Source organism: Rutidosis leptorrhynchoides, chromosome 1 (genome assembly GCF_046630445.1).
Source record: "Rutidosis leptorrhynchoides isolate AG116_Rl617_1_P2 chromosome 1, CSIRO_AGI_Rlap_v1, whole genome shotgun sequence".
Lineage (NCBI taxonomy): Eukaryota > Viridiplantae > Streptophyta > Magnoliopsida > Asterales > Asteraceae > Rutidosis > Rutidosis leptorrhynchoides.
The window spans coordinates 525263303-525287213 of NC_092333.1; positions in this window are offsets into that span (position 1 = coordinate 525263303).

Sequence of the window (23911 nt, forward strand, 5' to 3'; positions counted from 1 at the left end):
ATCAGACGCTGGTCGCGTCGCGGACCTATTGGTCGCTCTGCGGCCCCCTGCTGGAACTGATGCTGGTAGCTTTTTATTATATTCACAATTATGTACCATCCGAACTTGGGTCTTACAGCCAATGTCTAACGACCCGTCCTAATCCATCAGGACGAATACATTACAATTGGTTACATCGCGAGGTACTTGACTTCTATATGATAAAATTTTACAAACATGATAGGTCAGATCATGTTGAGATTGAGAGAAAAGATAAGATAGGGTGAGATTCGGTATATAGGAAGAAGACTCGGTATGAGAGAGAATCGGTAAAATTACATTCCACAGCTTCTAGAACTCGGTTACAATACAATGGCTATCTAATTAGGACTACTTAGGTTCCTTATATAGCCCTCTTCTAAGGAACCTTCATTTAAAGCTTAATTCACATTAACACTATACAACTTCGGGGTCCTAACAATCTCCCCCTTAGTATTAAATGTGAACTTTACAATATAATCCTATTATGAAATCTTGAGAGGTCCAAATGTTAGTTTCCATCGTGAGCCATCTGGTTTTGAAAATTCTACTTGATTTTTTGAAATTTGCTTAGAATTTTTCCAGACTCCCCACGCTTTCCTTGGATTGTAGTGACCCGAACTTTTCCATGTTTATATATATTAATTGAGATTGATATTTACATGATTAAATGTTTCCAACATGTTAAGCAATCAAACTTGTTAAGACTTGATTAATTGAAATATGTTTCATATAGACAATTGACCACCCAAGTTGACCGGTGATTCACGAACGTTAAAACTTGTAAAAACTATATGATGACATATATATGGATATATATATAGTTAACATGATACTATGATAAGTAAACATATCATTAAGTATATTAACAATGAACTACATATGTAAAAACAAGACTACTAACTTAATGATTCTTAAACGAGACATATATGTAACGATTATCGTTGTAAAGACATTTAATGTATATATATCATATTAAGAGATATTCATACATGATAATATAATAATTTAAAATCTCATTTGATATTATAAACATTGGGTTAACAACATTTAACAAGATCGTTAACCTAAAGGTTTCAAAACAACACTTACATGTAACGACTAACGATGACTTAACGACTCAGTTAAAATGTATATACATGTAGTGTTTTAATATGTATTTATACACTTTTTAAAGACTTCAATACACTTATCAAAATACTTCTACTTAACAAAAATGCTTACAATTACATCCTCGTTCAGTTTCATCAACAATTCTACTCGTATGCACCCGTATTCGTACTCGTACAATACACAGCTTTTAGATGTATGTACTATTGGTATATACACTCCAATGATCAGCTCTTAGTAGCCTATGTGAGTCACCTAACACATGTGGGAACCATCATTTGACAACTAGCATGAAATATCTCATAAAATTACAAAAATATGAGTAATCATTCATGACTTATTTACATGAAAACAAAATTACATATCCTTTATATCTAATCCATACACCAACGACCAAAAACACCTACAAAAACTTTCATTCTTCAATTTTCTTCATCTAATTGATCTCTCTCAAGTTCTATCTTCAAGTTCTAAGTGTTCTTCATAAATTCTACAAGTTCTAGTTACATAAAATCAAGAATACTTTCAAGTTTGCTAGCTCACTTCCAATCTTGTAAGGTGATCATCCAACCTCAAGAAATCTTTGTTTCTTACAGTAGGTTATCATTCTAATACAAGGTAATAATCATATTCAAACTTTAGTTCAATTTCTATAACTATAACAATCTTATTTCAAGTGATGATCTTACTTGAACTTGTTTTCGTGTCATGATTCTGCTTCAAGAACTTCGAGCCATCCAAGGATCCGTTGAAGCTAGATCCATTTTTCTCTTTTCCAGTAGGTTTATCCAAGGAACTTAAGGTAGTAATGATGTTCATAACATCATTCAATTCATACATATAAAGCTATCTTATTCGAAGGTTTAAACTTGTAATCACTAGAACATAGTTTAGTTAATTCTAAACTTGTTCGCAAACAAAAGTTAATCCTTCTAACTTGACTTTTAAAATCAACTAAACACATGTTCTATATCTATATGATATGCTAACGTAATGATTTAAAACCTGGAAACACAAAAAACACCGTAAAACCAGATTTACGCCGTCGTAGTAACACCGCGGGCTGTTTTGGGTTAGTTAATTAAAAACTATGATAAACTTTGATTTAAAAGTTGTTATTCTAAGAAAATGAGTTTTATTATGAACATGAAATTATATCCAAAAATTATGGTTAAACTCAAAGTGGAAGTATGTTTTCTAAAATGGTCATCTAGACGTCGTTCTTTCGACTGAAATGACTACCTTTACAAAAACAACTTGTAACTTATTTTTCTGACTATAAACCTATACTTTTTCTGTTTAGATTCATAAAATAGAGTTCAATATGAAACCATAGCAATTTGATTCACTCAAAACGGATTTAAAAGTTATGGGTAAAACAAGATTGGATAATTTTTCTCATTTTAGCTACGTGAAAATTGGTAACAAATCTATTCCAACCATAACTTAATCAACTTGTATTGTATATTATGTAATCTTGAGATACCATAGACACGTATACAATGTTTTGACCTATCATGTCGACACATCTATATATATTTCGGAACAACCATAGACACTCTATATGTGAATGTTGGAGTTAGCTATACAGGGTTGAGGTTGATTCCAAAATATATATAGTTTGAGTTGTGATCAATACTGAGATACGTATACACTGGGTCGTGGATTGATTCAAGATAATATTTATCGATTTATTTCTGTACATCTAACTGTGGACAACTAGTTGTAGGTTACTAACGAGGACAGCTGACTTAATAAACTTAAAACATCAAAATATATTAAAAGTGTTGTAAATATATTTTGAACATACTTTGATATATATGTATATATTGTTATAGGTTCGTGAATCAACCAGTGGCCAAGTCTTACTTCCCGACGAAGTAAAAATCTGTGAAAGTGAGTTATAGTCCCACTTTTAAAATCTAATATTTTTGGGATGAGAATACATGCAGGTTTTATAAATGATTTACAAAATAGACACAAGTACGTGAAACTACATTCTATGGTTGAATTATCGAAATCGAATATGCCCCTTTTTATTAAGTCTGGTAATCTAAGAATTAGGGAACAGACACCCTAATTGACGCGAATCCTAAAGATAGATCTATTGGGCCTAACAAACCCCATCCAAAGTACCGGATGCTTTAGTACTTCGAAATTTATATCATATCCGAAGGGTGTCCCGGAATGATGGAGATATTCTTATATATGTATCTTGTTAATTTCGGTTACCAGGTGTTCACCATATGAATGATTTTTATCTCTATGTATGGGATGTGTATTGAAATATGAAATCTTGTGGTCTATTATTATGATTTGATATATATAGGTTAAACCTATAACTCACCAACATTTTTGTTGACGTTTTAAGCATGTTTATTCTCAGGTGATTATTAAGAGCTTCCGCTGTCGCATACTTAAATAAGGACAAGATTTGGAGTCCATGCTTGTATGATATTGTGTAAAAACTGCATTCAAGAAACTTATTTTGTTGTAACATATTTGTATTGTAAACCATTATGTAATGGTCGTGTGTAAACAGGATATTTTAGATTATCATTATTTGATAATCTACGTAAAGCTTTTTAAACCTTTATTGATGAAATAAAGGTTATGGTTTGTTTTAAAATGAATGCAGTCTTTGAAAAATGTCTCATATAGAGGTCAAAACCTCGCAACGAAATCAATTAATATGGAACGTTTTTAATCAATAAGAACGGGACATTTCAGTTGGTATCCGAGCGTTGGTCTTAGAGAACCAGAATTTTGCATTAGTGTGTCTTATCGAGTTTGTTAGGATGCATTAGTGAGTCTGGACTTCGACCGTGTTTACTTGAAAAATGATTGCTTAACAAATTTTGTTGGAAACTATATATTTTTAACATGTGAATATTATGTGATATATTAATCTCTTAACGCGTTTGATATTATGTGATAGATGTCTACCTCTAGAACAAGTCCCATTGACTCACCTAATAATAATGAAGAGTCAAATGTAAATTGGAATGATTCGTGGACTGATTCACAAGTTCCCGAAGAGGAACCGGAAGAAGAGTCGGAACCGGAAGAAGAATCGGAACCGGAAGAAGAATCGGAACCGGGTGAAGAAATAGAACCGGTGGGGGAAATAATAAAACGGTTAAGTAAAAGAAAATCCTCAACCAACCGACCAAGGTTAATTATGGTAAATGGTGTTTCCGCCAAGGAAGCAAAATATTGGGAGGATTACCAATTCTCCGATGAATCGGATTCCGACGAGAATTCCGATGATGTTATAGAAATTACCCCAACTGAATTTAAAAAGGCAAAAGAAAATAATAAGGAAAAGGGCATAAAAATAGAGAAATCTAATTCCAACCCCGATGAACTTTATATGTATCGTCAACCCCCGAAGTCCTTAAGTTGTAACAATGACCCGGGAACCTCTAAACCACCAGGTTTTTCTAAACCAATGTGGAAAATTACGGCTCGTATTAGGGGAACATCATATATCCCTAGAAACTTGGCAAAACGAACCAAAATCGAAGAAGAAGAAACAAGCGAGTCGGAATAAGATAGTTGTATTCGTGTGGTGCAATATATGTAATATAGTGTGCTTATGCTTTATGATATATGTAAAAATTGCTTGTATTAATAAGTATTTTTTTTTATGAATCTAACTCTTGTCTATTTTACAGTATAAAAACACAAAATGGATAGACAACCCAATATTTTAAGAGACCTACCCGGAGACATGATTGATGAAATCTTGTCTAGAGTCGGTCAGAATTCTTCGGCACAACTATTTAAGGCGAGATCAGTCTGTAAGACATTCGAAGAACGTTTCAAGAATGCCTTGGTTTATAAAAGGCTTTCGTTCGAAAGATGGGGGATATCACATTGGGAAATCCATAAGTTACGATGTGTTTACTTTGACGCATATATTGCGGGGAACCCAAATGCCATTTTACGCAATGGGTTAAGAAATTATTTTGACTCAATATATCCGAATATTGGACTTCGTGATTTAGAAAAAGCGGCTAACATGCAACATAAAGAAGCATGTTATTGTTACGGATTAGTAATGTTCGCTTCTCACCAAAGTGAGAACAAGAACATCGGGCTACAACTATTAAACAAAACGTTCCCACAAGTGACGGAGTCGGTAATTGGGTTAAGAAATGAGGTTTTTAGATTGTTACGGGACTGTTGGACATTACGTAACCCTCGTCCCTTTGACGACGTTACAACACGCTGTCTTATCAACGGCCATAATGGTTATGTTCCACAAGACCAAGGATGGGAAGTAATCCTAGTAAAACCAGAATGCATGACTTGTTTCTGAACGTATGAATTACGTGTCTTTATTGCCTTTGCTGAACGACTTGTGTACTAGCTAGAATTATCTTCACAACCATCTTGTATCAAATTTATTGTGTGCTATATTTCATGCTATATGTAAAATAAGCGGTATTGTAAGTTTGTAAAATATTGTGTAAAAGTTTGAACGCGAAATATTATTATAATCAGTTTTTCATATAGAATTGTAGTAGTTGAATTGTATATTAGCTACTAAGTATGAACTTAACGGTAGGTACTACCCGAATTTAAACTTATAAAATGCTAATATGAAGAAAAAGCTTTTATAAATGAGTTCATATTATGCTACAAAATACTATTAACTACTCTTAATATTCTGTATGATTAACTTGTTCCATTTGACTATTTTGAAGGAAATGGCACCGACTACTCGACACACCGTGAATATGAATGAAGAGGAATTCCGTACTTTTCTAGCTTCAAACATAGCCGCAGTACAGGCTGCGCTACATACCAACAATAACCTTGGATCTAGCAGTACAGGAAATCGTGTAGGATGCACCTACAAAGAATTCACTGCCTGCAAACCTTTGGAATTTGATGGAACCGAAGGACCGATCGGATTGAAACGGTGGACCGAGAAGGTCGAATCGGTGTTTGCCATAAGTAAGTGTACTGAAGAGGACAAAGTGAAGTACGCTACGCATACCTTCACAGGTTCTACGTTAACATGGTGGAATACCTATCTAGAGCAAGTGGGACAAGACGATGCGTACGCACTACCGTGGTCAGCATTCAAGCACTTGATGAACGAGAAGTACCGTCCCAGAACCGAGGTCAATAAGCTCAAGACAGAACTTAGAGGGTTACGAACCCAAGGATTTGATATTACCACGTACGAAAGACGATTCACAGAATTGTGCCTATTGTGTCCGGGAGCATTCGAAGATGAGGAAGAGAAGATCGACGCGTTTGTGAAAGGATTACCGGAAAGAATCCAAGAAGATATAAGTTCACACGAGCCCGCCTCCATACAACAGGCATGTAGAATGGCTCACAAACTAGTGAACCAGATTGAAGAAAGAATTAAAGAACAGACTGCTGAAGAGGCCAATGTGAAGCAAGTTAAAAGAAAGTGGGAGGAAAACGGTGATAAGAATCACCAATACAACAACAACAGTAATTACAACAATAATCGCAACAATTATCCCAACAATCGCAACATCAATCGCAACTACAACAAACGGCCCAACAACAACAACAACAATAACAACAGCAACTACAATAATCATCCCAACAACAATAATAACCGCAACAACAACAATAATCAGAAGCAGGTATGCCAAAGGTGTGAAAAGTATCACTCGGGGTTCTGCACCAAATTTTGCAACAAGTGTAAAAGAAATGGTCATAGCGCGGCGAAGTGTGAGGTCTACGGACCAGGGGTTAATAGAACGAAAGGAACAAATGGTGTCGGAACGAGTAATGGCGGAGCAAGTAGTGTCGGAGCAAGTTATGCCAATGTAGTTTGTTATAAATGTGGAAAACCGGGCCACATTATTAGAAATTGCCCGAACCAGGAGAACACGAATGGACAAGGCCGCGTAAGAGTTTTCAATATTAATGCGGTAGAGGCACAGGAAGACCCGGAGCTTGTTACGGGTACGTTTCTTATTGATAATAAATCTGCTTACGTTTTATTTGATTCGGGTGCGGATAGAAGCTATATGAGTAGAGATTTTTGTGCTAAATTAAGTTGTCCATTGATGCCTTTGGATAGTAAATTTTTACTCGAATTAGCAAATGGTAAATTAATTTCAGCAGATAATATATGTTGGAAGCGAGAAATTAAACTGGTTAGCGAAACATTTAAGATTGATTTGATACCAGTAGAGTTAGGGAGTTTTGATGTGATAATCGGTATGGACTGGTTGAAAGAAGTGAAAGCAGAGATCGTTTGTTACAAAAATGCAATTCGCATTATACGAGAAAAAAGAAAACCCTTAATGGTGTACGGAGAAAAGGGCAACACGAAGCTACATCTTATTAGTAATTTGAAGGCACAAAAACTAATAAGAAAAGGTTGCTATGCTATTCTATCACACGTCGAGAAAGTACAAACTGAAGAAAAGAGCATCAATGATGTTCCCATTGCAAAAGAATTTCCCGATGTATTTCCGAAAGAATTACCGGGATTACCCCCACATCGATCCGTTGAATTTCAAATAGATCTTGTACCAGGAGCTGCACCAATAGCTCGTGCTCCTTACAGACTCGCACCCAGCGAGATGAAAGAACTGAAAAGCCAATTACAAGAACTTTTAGAGCGTGGTTTCATTCGACCAAGCACATCACCGTGGGGAGCTCCTGTTTTGTTTGTCAAGAAGAAAGATGGTACTTTCAGGTTGTGTATCGACTACCGAGAGTTGAACAAACTTACCATCAAGAACCGCTACCCACTACCGAGAATGGATGACTTATTTGATCAACTACAAGGCTCGTATGTTTATTCAAAGATTGACTTACGTTCCGGGTATCATCAAATGCGGGTGAAAGAAGTTGATATTCCAAAGACTGCTTTCAGAACACGTTACGGTCATTACGAGTTTATGGTCATGCCGTTTGGTTTAACTAATGCACCAGCTGTGTTCATGGACCTTATGAACCGAGTGTGTGGACCATACCTTGACAAGTTTGTCATTGTTTTCATTGATGACATACTTATTTACTCAAAGAATGACCAAGAACACGGTGAACATTTGAGAAAGGTGTTAGAAGTATTGAGGAAGGAAGAATTGTACGCTAAGTTTTCAAAGTGTGCATTTTGGTTGGAAGAAGTTCAATTCCTCGGTCACATAGTGAACAAAGAAGGTATTAAGGTGGATCCGGCAAAGATAGAAACTGTTGAAAAGTGGGAAACCCCGAAAACTCCGAAACACATACGCCAATTTTTAGGACTAGCTGGTTACTACAGAAGGTTCATCCAAGACTTTTTTAGAATAGCAAAACCCTTGACTGCATTAATGCATAAAGGGAAGAAATTTGAATGGAATGATGAACAAGAGAAAGCGTTTCAGTTATTAAAGAAAAAGCTAACTACGGCACCTATATTGTCATTGCCTGAAGGGAATGATGATTTTGTGATTTATTGTGACGCATCAAAGCAAGGTCTCGGTTGTGTATTAATGCAACGAACGAAGGTGATTGCTTATGCGTCTAGACAATTGAAGATTCACGAACAAAATTATACGACGCATGATTTGGAATTAGGCGCGGTTGTTTTTGCATTAAAGACTTGGAGGAACTACTTATATGGGGTCAAAAGTATTATATATACCGACCACAAAAGTCTTCAACACATATTTAATCAGAAACAACTGAATATGAGGCAGCGTAGGTGGATTTAATTATTGAATGATTACGACTTTGAGATTCGTTACCACCCGGGGAAGGCAAATGTGGTAGCCGATGCCTTGAGCAAGAAGGACAGAGAACCCATTCGAGTAAAATCTATGAATATAATGATTCATAATAACCTTACTACTCAAATAAAGGAGGCGCAACAAGGAGTTTTAAAAGAGGGAAATTTAAAGGATGACATACCCAAAGGATCGGAGAAGCATCTTAATATTCGGGAAGACGGAACCCGGTATAGGGCTGAAAGGATTTGGGTACCAAAATTTGGAGATATGAGAGAAATGGTACTTAGAGAAGCTCATAAAACCAGATACTCAATACATCCTGGAACGGGGAAGATGTACAAGGATCTCAAGAAACATTTTTGGTGGCCGGGTATGAAAGCCGATGTTGCTAAATACGTAGGAGAATGTTTGACGTGTTCTAAGGTCAAAGCTGAGCATCAGAAACCATCAGGTCTACTTCAACAACCCGAAATCCCGGAATGGAAATGGGAAAACATTACCATGGATTTCATCACTAAATTGCCAAGGACTGCAAGTGGTTTTGATACTATTTGGGTAATAGTTGATCGTCTCACCAAATCAGCACACTTCCTGCCAATAAGAGAAGATGACAAGATGGAGAAGTTAGCAAGACTGTATTTGAAGGAAGTCGTCTCCAGACATGGAATACCAATCTCTATTATCTCTGATAGGGATGGCAGATTTATTTCAAGATTCTGGCAGACATTACAGCAAGCATTAGGAACTCGTCTAGACATGAGTACTGCCTATCATCCACAAACTGATGGGCAGAGTGAAAGGACGATACAAACGCTTGAAGACATGCTACGAGCATGTGTTATTGATTTCGGAAACAGTTGGGATCGACATCTACCGTTAGCAGAATTTTCCTACAACAACAGCTACCATTCAAGCATTGAGATGGCGCCGTTTGAAGCACTTTATGGTAGAAAGTGCAGGTCTCTGATTTGTTGGAGTGAAGTGGGGGATAGACAAATTACGGGTCCGGAGATTATAAGAAACTACCGAGAAGATCATCCAAATTCAACAACGGTTGAACACCGCCCAAAGTCGACAAAAGAGCTACGCTGACATTAAAAGAAAAGATATAGAATTTGAAATTGGAGAGATGGTCATGCTTAAAGTTGCACCTTGGAAAGGCGTTGTTCGATTTGGTAAACGAGGGAAATTAAATCCAAGGTATATTGGACCATTCAAGATTATTGATCGTGTCGGACCAGTAGCTTACCAACTTGAGTTACCTCAACAACTCGCGGCTGTACATAACACTTTCCACGTCTCGAATTTGAAGAAATGTTTTGATAAAGAAGATCTCACTATTCCGTTAGATGAAATCCAAATCAACGAAAAACTCCAATTCATCGAAGAACCCGTCGAAATAATGGATCGTGAGGTTAAAAGACTTAAGCAAAACAAGATACCAATTGTTAAGGTTCGATGGAATGCTCGTAGAGGACCCGAGTTCACCTGGGAGCGTGAAGATCAGATGAAGAAGAAATACCCACATCTATTTCCAGAAGATTCGTCAACACCTTCAACAGCTTAAAATTTCGAGACGAAATTTATTTAACGGGTAGGTACTGTAGTGACCCGAACTTTTCCATGTTTATAAATATTAATTGAGATTGATATTTACATGATTAAATGTTTCCAACATGTTAAGCAATCAAACTTGTTAAGACTTGATTAATTGAAATGTGTTTCATATAGACAATTGACCACCCAAGTTGACCGGTGATTCACGAACGTTAAAACTTGTAAAAACTATATGATGACATATATATGGATATATATATATAGTTAACATGATACTATGATAAGTAAACATATCATTAAGTATATTAACAATGAACTACATATGTAAAAACAAGACTACTAACTTAATGATTTTTAAACGAGACATATATGTAACGATTATCGTTGTAAAGACATTTAATGTATATATATATCATATTAAGAGATATTCATACATGATAATATCATGATAATATAATAATTTAAAATCTCATTTGATATTATAAACATTGGGTTAACAACATTTAACAAGATCGTTAACCTAAAGGTTTCAAAACAACACTTACATGTAACGACTAACGATGACTTAACGACCCAGTTAAAATGTATATACATGTAGTGTTTTAATATGTATTTATACACTTTTTAAAGACTTCAATACACTTATCAAAATACTTCAACTTAACAAAAATGCTTACAATTACATCCTCGTTCAGTTTCATCAACAATTCTACTCGTATGCACCCGTATTCGTACTCGTACAATACACAGCTTTTAGATGTATGTACTATTGGTATATACACTCCAATGATCAGCTCTTAGCAGCCTATGTGAGTCACCTAACACATGTGGGAACCATCATTTGGCAACTAGCATGAAATATCTCATAAAATTACAAAAATATGAGTAATCATTCATGACTTATTTACATGAAAACAAAATTACATATCCTTTATATCTAATCCATACACCAACGACCAAAAACACCTACAAACACTTTCATTCTTCAATTTTCTTCATCTAATTGATCTCTCTCAAGTTCTATCTTCAAGTTCTAAGTGTTCTTCATAAATTCTACAAGTTCTAGTTACATAAAATCAAGAATACTTTCAAGTTTGCTAGCTCACTTCCAATCTTGTAAGGTGATCATCCAACCTTAAGAAATCTTTGTTTCTTACAGTAGGTTATCATTCTAATACAAGGTAATAATCATATTCAAACTTTGGTTCAATTTCTATAACTATAACAATCTTATTTCAAGTGATGATCTTACTTGAACTTGTTTTCATGTCATGATTCTGCTTCAAGAACTTCGAGCCATCCAAGGATCCGTTGAAGCTAGATCCATTTTTCTCTTTTCCAGTAGGTTTATCCAAGGAACTTAAGGTAGTAATGATGTTCATAACATCATTCGATTCATACATATAAAGCTATCTTATTCGAAGGTTTAAACTTGTAATCACTAGAACATAGTTTAGTTAATTCTAAACTTGTTCGCAAACAAAAGTTAATCCTTCTAACTTGAGTTTTAAAATCAACTAAACACATGTTCTATATCTATATGATATGCTAACGTAATGATTTAAAACCTGGAAACACGAAAAACACCGTAAAACCGGATTTACGCCGTCGTAGTAACACCGCGGGCTGTTTTGGGTTAGTTAATTAAAAACTATGATAAACTTTGATTTAAAAGTTGTTATTCTGAGAAAATGAGTTTTATTATGAACATGAAACTATATCCAAAAATTATGGTTAAACTCAAAGTGGAAGTATGTTTTCTAAAATGGTCATCTAGACGTCGTTCTTTCGACTGAAATGACTACCTTTACAAAAACGACATGTAACTTATTTTTCCGACTATAAACCTATACTTTTTCTATTTAGATTCAAAAAATAGAGTTCAATATGAAACCATATCAATTTGATTCACTCAAAACGGATTTAAAAGTTATGGGTAAAACAAGATTGGATAATTTTTCTCATTTTAGCTACGTGAAAATTGGTAACAAATCTATTCCAACCATAACTTAATCAACTTGTATTGTATATTATGTAATCTTGAGATACCATAGACACGTATACAATGTTTCGACCTATCATGTCGACACATCTATATATATTTTGGAACAACCATAGACACTCTATATGTGAATGTTGGAGTTAGCTATACAGGGTTGAGGTTGATTCCAAAATATATATAGTTTGAGTTGTGATCAATACTGAGATACGTATACACTGGGTCGTGGATTGATTCAAGATAATATTTATCGATTTATTTCTGTACATCTAACTGTGGACAACTAGTTGTAGGTTACTAACGAGGACAGCTGAGTTAATAAACTTAAAACATCAAAATATATTAAAAGTGTTGTAAATATATTTTGAACATACTTTGATATATATGTATATATTGTTATAGGTTCGTGAATCAACCAGTGGCCAAGTCTTACTTCCCGACGAAGTAAAAATCTGTGAAAGTGAGTTATAGTCCCACTTTTAAAATCTAATATTTTTGGGATGAGAATACATGCAGGTTTTATAAATGATTTACAAAATAGACACAAGTACGTGAAACTACATTCTATGGTTGAATTATCGAAATTGAATATGCCCCTTTTTATTAAGTCTGGTAATCTAAGAATTAGGGAACAGACACCCTAATTGACGCGAATACTAAAGATAGATCTATTGGGCCTAACAAACCCCATCCAAAGTACCGGATGCTTTAGTACTTCGAAATTTATATCATATCCGAAGGGTGTCCCGGAATGATGGGGATATTCTTATATATGTATCTTGTTAATGTCGGTTACCAGGTGTTCACCATATGAATGATTTTTATCTCTATGTATGGGATGTGTATTGAAATATGAAATCTTGTGGTCTATTATTATGATTTGATATATATAGGTTAAACCTATAACTCAACAACATTTTTGTTGACATTTTAAGCATGTTTATTCTCAGGTGATTATTAAGAGCTTCCGCTGTTGCATACTTAAATAAGGACAAGATTTGGAGTCCATGCTTGTATGATATTGTGTAAAAACTGCATTCAAGAAACTTATTTTGTTGTAACATATTTGTATTGTAAACCATTATGTAATGGTCGTGTGTAAACAGGATATTTTAGATTATCATTATTTGATAATCTACGTAAAGCTTTTTAAACCTTTATTGATGAAATAAAGGTTATGGTTTGTTTTAAAATGAATGCAGTCTTTGAAAAATGTCTCATATAGAGGTCAAAACCTCGCAACGAAATCAATTAATGTGGAACGTTTTTAATCAATAAGAACGGGACATTTCAGTTGGTATCCGAGCGTTGGTCTTAGAGAACCAGAATTTTGCATTAGTGTGTCTTATCGAGTTTGTTAGGATGCATTAGTGAGTCTGGACTTCGACCGTGTTTACTTGAAAAATGATTGCTTAACAAATTTTGTTGGAAACTATATATTTTTAACATGTGAATATTATGTGATATATTAATCTCTTAACGCGTTTGATATTATGTGATAGATGTCTACCTCTAGAACAAGTCCCATTGACTCACCTAATAATAATGAAGAGTCAAATGTAAATTGGAATGATTCGTGGACTGATTCACAAGTTCCCGAAGAGGAACCGGAAGAAGAATCGGAACCGAAAGAAGAATCGGAACCGAAAGAAGATTCGGAACCGGGTGAAGAAATAGAACCGGTGGGGGAAATAATAAAATGGTTAAGTAAAAGAAAATCCTCAACCAACCGACCAAGGTTAATTATGGTCAATGGTGTTTCCGCCAAGGAAGCAAAATATTGGGAGGATTACCAATTCTCCGATGAATCGGATTCCGACGAGAATTCCGATGATGTTATAGAAATTACCCCAACTGAATTTAAAAAGGCAAAAGAAAATAATAAGGAAAAGGGCATAAAAATAGAGAAATCTAATTCCAACCCCGATGAACTTTATATGTATCGTCAACCCCCGAAGTCCTTAAGTTGTAACAATGACCCGGGAACCTCTAAACCACCAGGTTTTTCTAAACCAATGTGGAAAATTACGGCTCGTATTAGGGGAACATCATATATCCCTAGAAACTTGGCAAAACAAACCAAAACCGAAGAAGAAGAAACAAGCGAGTCGGAATAAGATAGTTGTATTCGTGTGGTGTAATATATGTAATATAGTGTGCTTATGCTTTATGATATATGTAAAAATTGCTTGTATTAATAAGTATTTTTTTTTATGAATCTAACTCTTGTCTATTTTACAATATAAAAACACAAAATGGATAGACAACCCAATATTTTAAGAGACCTACCCGGAGACATGATTGATGAAATCTTGTCTAGAGTCGGTCAGAATTCTTCGGCACAACTATTTAAGGCGAGATCAGTCTGTAAGACATTCGAAGAACGTTCCAAGAATGCCTTGGTTTATAAAAGGCTTTCGTTCGAAAGATGGGGGATATCACATTGGGAAATCCATAAGTTACGATGTGTTTACTTTGACGCATATATTGCGGGGAACCCAAATGCTATTTTACGCAATGGGTTAAGAAATTATTTTGACTCAATATATCCGAATATTGGACTTCGTGATTTAGAAAAAGTGGCTAACATGCAACATAAAGAAGCATGTTATGCTTACGGATTAGTAATGTTCGCTTCTCACCAAAGTGAGAACAAGAACATCGGGCTACAACTATTAAACAAAACGTTCCCACAAGTGACGGAGTCGGTAATTGGGGTAAGAAATGAGGTTTTTAGATTGTTACGGGACTGTTGGACATTACGTAACCCTCGTCCCTTTGACGAAGTTACAACACGCTGTCTTATCAACGGCCATAATGGTTATGTTCCACAAGACCAAGGATGGGAAGTAATCCTAGTAAAACCAGAATGCATGACTTGTTTCTGGACGTATGAATTACGTGTCTTTATTGCCTTTGCTGAACGATTTGTGTACTAGCTAGAATTATCTCCACAACCATCTTGTATCAAATTTATTGTGTGCTATATTTCATGCTATATGTAAAATAAGCGGTATTGTAAGTTTGTAAAATATTGTGTAAAAGTTTGAACGCGAAATATTATTATAATCAGTTTTTCATATAGAATTGTAGTAGTTGAATTGTATATTAGCTACTAAGTATGAACTTAACGGGTAGGTACTACCCGAATTTAAACTTATAAAACGCTAATATGAAGAAAAAGCTTTTATAAATGAGTTCATATTATGCTACAAAATACTATTAACTACTCTTAATATTCTGTATGATTAACTTGTTCCATTTGACTATTTTGAAGGAAATGGCACCGACTACTCGACACACCGTGAATATGAATGAAGAGGAATTCCGTACTTTTCTAGCTTCAAACATAGCTGTAGTACAGGCTGCGCTACATACCAACAATAACCTTGGATCTAGCAGTACAGGAAATCGTGTAGGATGCACCTACAAAGAATTCACGGCCTGCAAACCTTTGGAATTTGATGGAACCGAAGGACCGATCGGATTGAAACGGTGGACCGAGAAGGTCGAATCGGTGTTTGCCATAAGTAAGTGTACTGAAGAGGACAAAGTGAAGTACGCTACGCATACCTTCACAGGTTCTACGTTAACATGGTGGAATACCTATCTAGAGCAAGTGGGACAAGACGATGCGTACGCACTACCGTGGTCAGCATTCAAGCACTTGATGAACGAGAAGTACCGTCCCAGAACCGAGGTCAATAAGCTCAAGACAGAACTTAGAGGGTTACGAACCCAAGGATTTGATATTACCACGTACGAAACACGATTCACAGAATTGTGCCTATTGTGTCCGGGAGCATTCGAAGATGAGGAAGAGAAGATCGACGCATTTGTGAAAGGATTACCGGAAAGAATCCAAGAAGATATAAGTTCACACGAGCCCGCCTCCATACAACAGGCATGTAGAATGGCTCACAAACTAGTGAACCAGATTGAAGAAAGAATTAAAGAACAGACTGCTAAAGAGGCCAATGTGAAGCAAGTCAAAAGAAAGTGGGAGGAAAACGGTGATAAGAATCACCAATACAACAACAACAGTAATTACAACAATAATCGCAACAATTATCCCAACAATCGCAACATCAATCGCAACTACAACAAACGGCCCAACAACAACAACAACAATAACAACAGCAACTACAATAATCATCCCAACAACAATAATAACCGCAACAACAACAACAATCAGAAGCAGCTATGCCAAAGGTGTGAAAAGTATCACTCGGGGTTCTGCACCAAATTTTGCAACAAGTGTAAAAGAAATGGTCATAGCGCGGCGAAGTGTGAGGTCTACGGACCAGGGGTTAATAGAACGAAAGGAACAAATGGTGTCGGAATGAGTAATGGCGGAGCAAGTAGTGTCGGAGCAAGTTATGCCAATGTAGTTTGTTATAAATGTGGAAAACCGGGCCACATTATTAGAAATTGCCCGAACCAGGAGAACACGAATGGACAAGGCCGCGTAAGAGTTTTCAATATTAATGCGGCAGAGGCACAGGAAGACCCGGAGCTTGTTACGGGTACGTTTCTTATTGATAATAAATCCGCTTACGTTTTATTTGATTCGGGTGCGGATAGAAGCTATATGAGTAGAGATTTTTGTGCTAAATTAAGTTGTCCATTGACGCCTTTGGATAGTAAATTTTTACTCGAATTAGCAAATGGTAAATTAATTTCAGCAGATAATATATGTCGGAATCGAGAAATTAAACTGGTTAGCGAAACATTTAAGATTGATTTGATACCAGTAGAGTTAGGGAGTTTTGATGTGATAATCGGTATGGACTGGTTGAAAGAAGTGAAAGCAGAGATCGTTTGTTACAAAAATGCAATTCGCATTATACGAGAAAAAGGAAAACCCTTAATGGTGTACGGAGAAAAGGGCAACACGAAGCTACATCTTATTAGTAATTTGAAGGCACAAAAACTAAGAAGAAAAGGTTGCTATGCTGTTCTAGCACACGTCGAGAAAGTACAAACTGAAGAAAAGAGCATCAATGATGTTCCCATTGCAAAAGAATTTCCCGATGTATTTCCGAAAGAATTACCGGGATTACCCCCACATCGATCCGTTGAATTTCAAATAGATCTTGTACCAGGAGCTGCACCAATAGCTCGTGCTCCTTACAGACTCGCACCCAGCGAGATGAAAGAACTGCAAAGCCAATTACAAGAACTTTTAGAGCGTGGGTTCATTCGACCAAGCACATCACCGTGGGGAGCTCCTGTTTTGTTTGTCAAGAAGAAAGATGGTACTTTCAGGTTGTGTATCGACTACCGAGAGTTGAACAAACTTACCATCAAGAACCGCTACCCACTACCGAGAATCGATGACTTATTTGATCAACTACAAGGCTCGTCTGTTTATTCAAAGATTGACTTACGTTCCGGGTATCATCAAATGTGAAATGTCCCGTTCTTATTGATTAAAAACGTTCCATATTAATTGATTTCGTTGCGAGGTTTTGACCTCTATATGAGACGTTTTTCAAAGACTGCATTCATTTTTAAAACAAACCATAACCTTTATTTCATAGATAAAGGTTTTAAAAAGCTTTACATAGATTATCAAATAATGATAATCTAAAATATCCTGTTTACACACGACCATTACATAATGGTTTACAATACAAATATGTTACAACAAAATAAGTTTCTTGAATGCAGTTTTTACACAATATCATACAAGCATGGACTCCAAATCTCGTCCTTATTTAAGTATGCGACATCGGAAGCTCTTAATAATCACCTGAGAATAAACATGCTTAAAACGTCAACAAAAATGTTGGTGAGTTATAGGTTTAACCTATATATATCAAATCATAATAATAGACCACAAGAGTTCATATTTCAATACACATCCCATACATAGAGATAAAAATCATTCATATGGTGAACATCTGGTAACCGACATTAACAAGATGCATATATAAGAATATCCCCATCATTCCGGGACACCCTTCGGATATGATATAAATTTCGAAGTACTAAAGCATCCGGTACTTTGGATGGGGTTTGTTAGGCCCAATAGATCTATCTTTAGGATTCGCGTCAATTAGGGTGTCTGTTCCCTAATTCTTAGATTACCAGACTTAATAAAAAGGGGCATATTCGATTTCGATAATTCAACCATAGAATGTAGTTTCACGTACTTGTGTCTATTTTGTAAATCATTTATAAAACTTGCATGTATTCTCATCCCAAAAATATTAGATTTTAAAAGTGGGACTATAACTCACTTTCACAGATTTTTACTTCATCGGGAAGTAAGACTTGGCCACTGGTTGATTCACGAACCTATAACTATATATACATATATATCAAAGTATGTTCAAAATATATTTACAACACTTTTAATATATTTTGATGTTTTAAGTTTATTAAGTCAGCTGTCCTCGTTAGTAACCTACAACTAGTTGTCCACAGTTAGATGTACAGAAATAAATCGATAAATATTATCTTGAATCAATCCACGACCCAGTGTATACGTATCTCAGTATTGATCACAACTCAAACTATATATATTTTGGAATCAACCTCAACCCTGTATAGCTAACTCCAACATTCACATATAGAGTGTCTATGGTTGTTCCGAAATATATATAGATGTGTCGACATGATAGGTCGAAACATTGTATACGTGTCTATGGTATCTCAAGATTACATAATATACAATACAAGTTGATTAAGTTATGGTTGGAATAGATTTGTTACCAATTTTCACGTAGCTAAAATGAGAAAAATTATCCAATCTTGTTTTACCCATAACTTCTTCATTTTAAATCCGTTTTGAGTGAATCAAATTGCTATGGTTTCATATTGAACTCTATTTTATGAATCTAAACAGAAAAGTATAGGTTTATAGTCGGAAAAATAAGTTACAAGTCGTTTTTGTAAAGGTAGTCATTTCAGTCGAAAGAACGACGTCTAGATGACCATTTTAGAAAACATACTTCCACTTTGAGTTTAATCATAATTTTTGGATATAGTTTCATGTTCATAATAAAAATCATTTTCTCAGAATAACAACTTTAAAATCAAAGTTTATCATAGTTTTTAATTAACTAACCCAAAACAGCCCGCGGTGTTACTACGACGGCGTAAATCCGGTTTTACGGTGTTTTTCGTGTTTCCAGGTTTTAAATCATTAAGTTAGCATATCATATAGATATAGAACATGTGTTTAGTTGATTTTAAAAGTCAAGTTAGAAGGATTAACTTTTGTTTGCGAACAAGTTTAGAATTAACTAAACTATGTTCTAGTGATTACAAGTTTAAACCTTCGAATAAGATAGCTTTATATGTATGAATCGAATGATGTTATGAACATCATTACTACCTTAAGTTCCTTGGATAAACCTACTGGAAAAGAGAAAAATGGATCTAGCTTCAATGGATCCTTGGATGGCTCGAAGTTCTTGAAGCAGAATCATGACACGAAAACAAGTTCAAGTAAGATCATCACTTGAAATAAGATTGTTATAGTTATAGAAATTGAACCAAAGTTTGAATATGATTATTACCTTGTATTAGAATGATAACCTACTATAAGAAACAAAGATTTCTTGAGGTTGGATGATCACCTTACAAGATTGGAAGTGAGCTAGCAAACTTGAAAGTATTCTTGATTTTATGAAACTAGAACTTTTGGAATTTATGAAGAACACTTAGAACTTGAAGATAGAACTTGAGAGAGATCAATTAGATGAAGAAAATTGAAGAATGAAAGTGTTTGTAGGTGTTTTTAGTCGTTGGTGTATGGATTAGATATAAAGGATATGTAATTTTGTTTTCATGTAAATAAGTCATGAATGATTACTCATATTTTTGTAATTTTATGAGATATTTCATGCTAGTTGCCAAATGATGGTTCCCACATGTGTTAGGTGACTCACATGGGCTGCTAAGAGCTGATCATTGGAGTGTATATACCAATAGTACATACATCTAAAAGCTGTGTATTGTACGAGTACGAATACGGGTGCATACGAGTAGAATTGTTGATGAAACTGAACGAGGATGTAATTGTAAGCATTTTTGTTAAGTAGAAGTATTTTGATAAGTGTATTGAAGTCTTTCAAAAGTGTATAAATACATATTAAAACACTACATGTATATACATTTTAACTGAGTCGTTAAGTCATCGTTAGTCGTTACATGTAAGTGTTGTTTTGAAACCTTTAGGTTAACGATCTTGTTAAATGTTGTTAACCCAATGTTTATAATATTAAATGAGATTTTAAATTATTATATTATCATGATATTATCATGTATGAATATCTCTTAATATGATATATATACATTAAATGTCTTTACAACGATAATCGTTACATATATGTCTCGTTTAAAAATCATTAAGTTAGTAGTCTTGTTTTTACATATGTAGTTCATTGTTAATATACTTAATGATATGTTTACTTATCATAGTATCATGTTAACTATATATATATATCCATATATATGTCATCATATAGTTTTTACAAGTTTTAACGTTCGTGAATCACCGGTCAACTTGGGTGGTCAATTGTCTATATGAAACATATTTCAATTAATCAAGTCTATGAAACATATTTCAATTAATCAAGTCTTAACAAGTTTGATTGCTTAACATGTTGGAAACATTTAATCATGTAAATATCAATCTCAATTAATATATATAAACATGGAAAAGTTCGGGTCACTACAGTACCTACCCGTTAAATAAATTTCGTCCCGAAATTTTAAGCTGTTGAAGGTGTTGACGAATCTTCTGGAAATAGATGCGGGTATTTCTTCTTCATCTGATCTTCACGCTCCCAGGTGAACTCGGGTCCTCTACGAGCATTCCATCGAACCTTAACAATTGGTATCTTGTTTTGCTTAAGTCTTTTAACCTCACGATCCATTATTTCGACGGGTTCTTCGATGAATTGAAGTTTTTCGTTGACTTGGATTTCATCTAACGGAATAGTGAGATCTTCTTTAGCAAAACATTTCTTTAAATTCGAGACGTGGAAAGTGTTATGTACAGCCGCGAGTTGTTGAGGTAACTCTAGTCGGTAAGCTACTGGTCCGACACGATCAATAATCTTGAATGGTCCAATATACCTTGGATTTAATTTCCCTCGTTTACCAAATCGAACAACGCCTTTCCAAGGTGCAACTTTAAGCATGACCATCTCTCCAATTTCAAATTCTATATCTTTTCTTTTAATGTCAGCGTAGCTCTTTTGTCGACTTTGGGCGGTTTTCAACCGTTGTTGAATTTGGATGATCTTCTCGGTAGTTTCTTGTATAATCTCCGGACCCGTAATCTGTCTATCCCCCACTTCACTCCAACAAATTGGAGACCTGCACTTTCTACCATAAAGTGCTTCAAACGGCGCCATCTCAATGCTTGAATGGTAGCTGTTGTTGTAGGAAAATTCTGCTAACGGTAGATGTCGATCCCAACTGTTTCCGAAATCAATAACACATGCTCGTAGCATGTCTTCAAGCGTTTGTATCATCCTTTCACTCTGCCCATCAGTTTGTGGATGATAGGCAGTACTCATGTCTAGACGAGTTCCTAATGCTTGCTGTAATGTCTGCCAGAATCTTGAAATAAATCTGCCATCCCTATCAGAGATAATAGAGATTGGTATTCCATGTCTGGAGATGACTTCCTTCAAATACAGTCGTGCTAACTTCTCCATCTTGTCATCTTCTCTTATTGGCAAGAAGTGTGCTGATTTGGTGAGACGGTCAACTATTACCCAAATAGTATCAAAACCACTTGCAGTCCTTGGCAATTTAGTGATGAAATCCATGGTAATGTTTTCCCATTTCCATTCCGGGATTTCGGGTTGTTGAAGTAGACCTGATGGTTTCTGATGCTCAGCTTTGACCTTAGAACACGTCAAACATTCTCCTACGTATTTAGCAACATCGGCTTTCATACCCGGCCACCAAAAATGTTTCTTGAGATCCTTGTACATCTTCCCCGTTCCAGGATGTATTGAGTATCTGGTTTTATGAGCTTCTCTAAGTACCATTTCTCTCATATCTCCAAATTTTGGTACCCAAATCTTTTCAGCCCTATACCGGGTTCCGTCTTCCCGAATATTAAGATGCTTCTCCGATCCTTTGGGTATTTCATCCTTTAAATTTCCCTCTTTTAAAACTCCTTGTTGCGCCTCCTTTATTTGAGTAGTAATGTTATTATGAATCATTATATTCATAGATTTTACTCGAATGGGTTCTCTGTCCTTCCTGCTCAAGGCATCGGCTACCACATTTGCCCTCCCCGGGTGGTAACGAATCTCAAAGTCGTAATCATTCAATAATTCAATCCACCTACGCTGCCTCATATTCAGTTGTTTCTGATTAAATATGTGTTGAAGACTTTTGTGGTCGGTATATATAATACTTTTGACCCCATATAAGTAGTGCCTCCAAGTCTTTAATGCAAAAACAACGGCGCCTAATTCCAAATCATGCGTCGTATAATTTTGTTCGTGAATCTTCAATTGTCTAGACGCATAAGCAATCACCTTCGTTCGTTGCATTAATACACAACCGAGACCTTGCTTTGATGCATCACAATAAATCACAAAATCATCATTCCCTTCAGGCAATGACAATATAGGTGCCGTAGTTAGCTTTTTCTTCAATAACTGAAACGCTTTCTCTTGTTCATCATTCCATTCAAATTTCTTCCCTTTATGCGTTAATGCAGTCAAGGGTTTTGCTATTCTGGAAAAGTCTTGGATGAACCTTCTGTAGTAACCAGCTAGTCCTAAAAACTGGCGTATGTGTTTCGGAGTTTTCGGGGTTTCCCACTTTTCAACAGTTTCTATCTTTGCCGGATCCACCTTAATACCTTCTTTGTTCACTATGTGACCGAGGAATTGAACTTCTTCCAACCAAAATGCACACTTTGAAAACTTAGCGTACAATTCTTCCTTCCTCAATACTTCTAACACCTTTCTCAAATGTTCACCGTGTTCTTGGTCATTCTTTGAGTAAATAAGTATGTCATCAATGAAAACAATGACAAACTTGTCAAGGTATGGTCCACACACTCGGTTCATAAGGTCCATGAACACAGCTGGTGCATTAGTTAAACCAAACGGCATGACCATAAACTCGTAATGACCGTAACGTGTTCTGAAAGCAGTCTTTGGAATATCATCTTCTTTCACCCGCATTTGATGATACCCGGAACGTAAGTCAATCTTTGAATAAACAGACGAGCCTTGTAGTTGATCAAATAAGTCATCGATTCTCGGTAGTGGGTAGCGGTTCTTGATGGTAAGTTTGTTCAACTCTCGGTAGTCGATACACAACCTGAATGTACCATCTTTCTTCTTGACAAACAAAACAGGTGCTCCCCACGGTGATGTGCTTGGTCGAATGAAACCACGCTCTAAAAGTTCTTGTAATTGGCTTTGTAGTTCTTTCATCTCGCTGGGTGCGAGTCTGTAAGGAGCACGAGCTATTGGTGCAGCTCCTGGTACAAGATCTATTTGAAATTCAACGG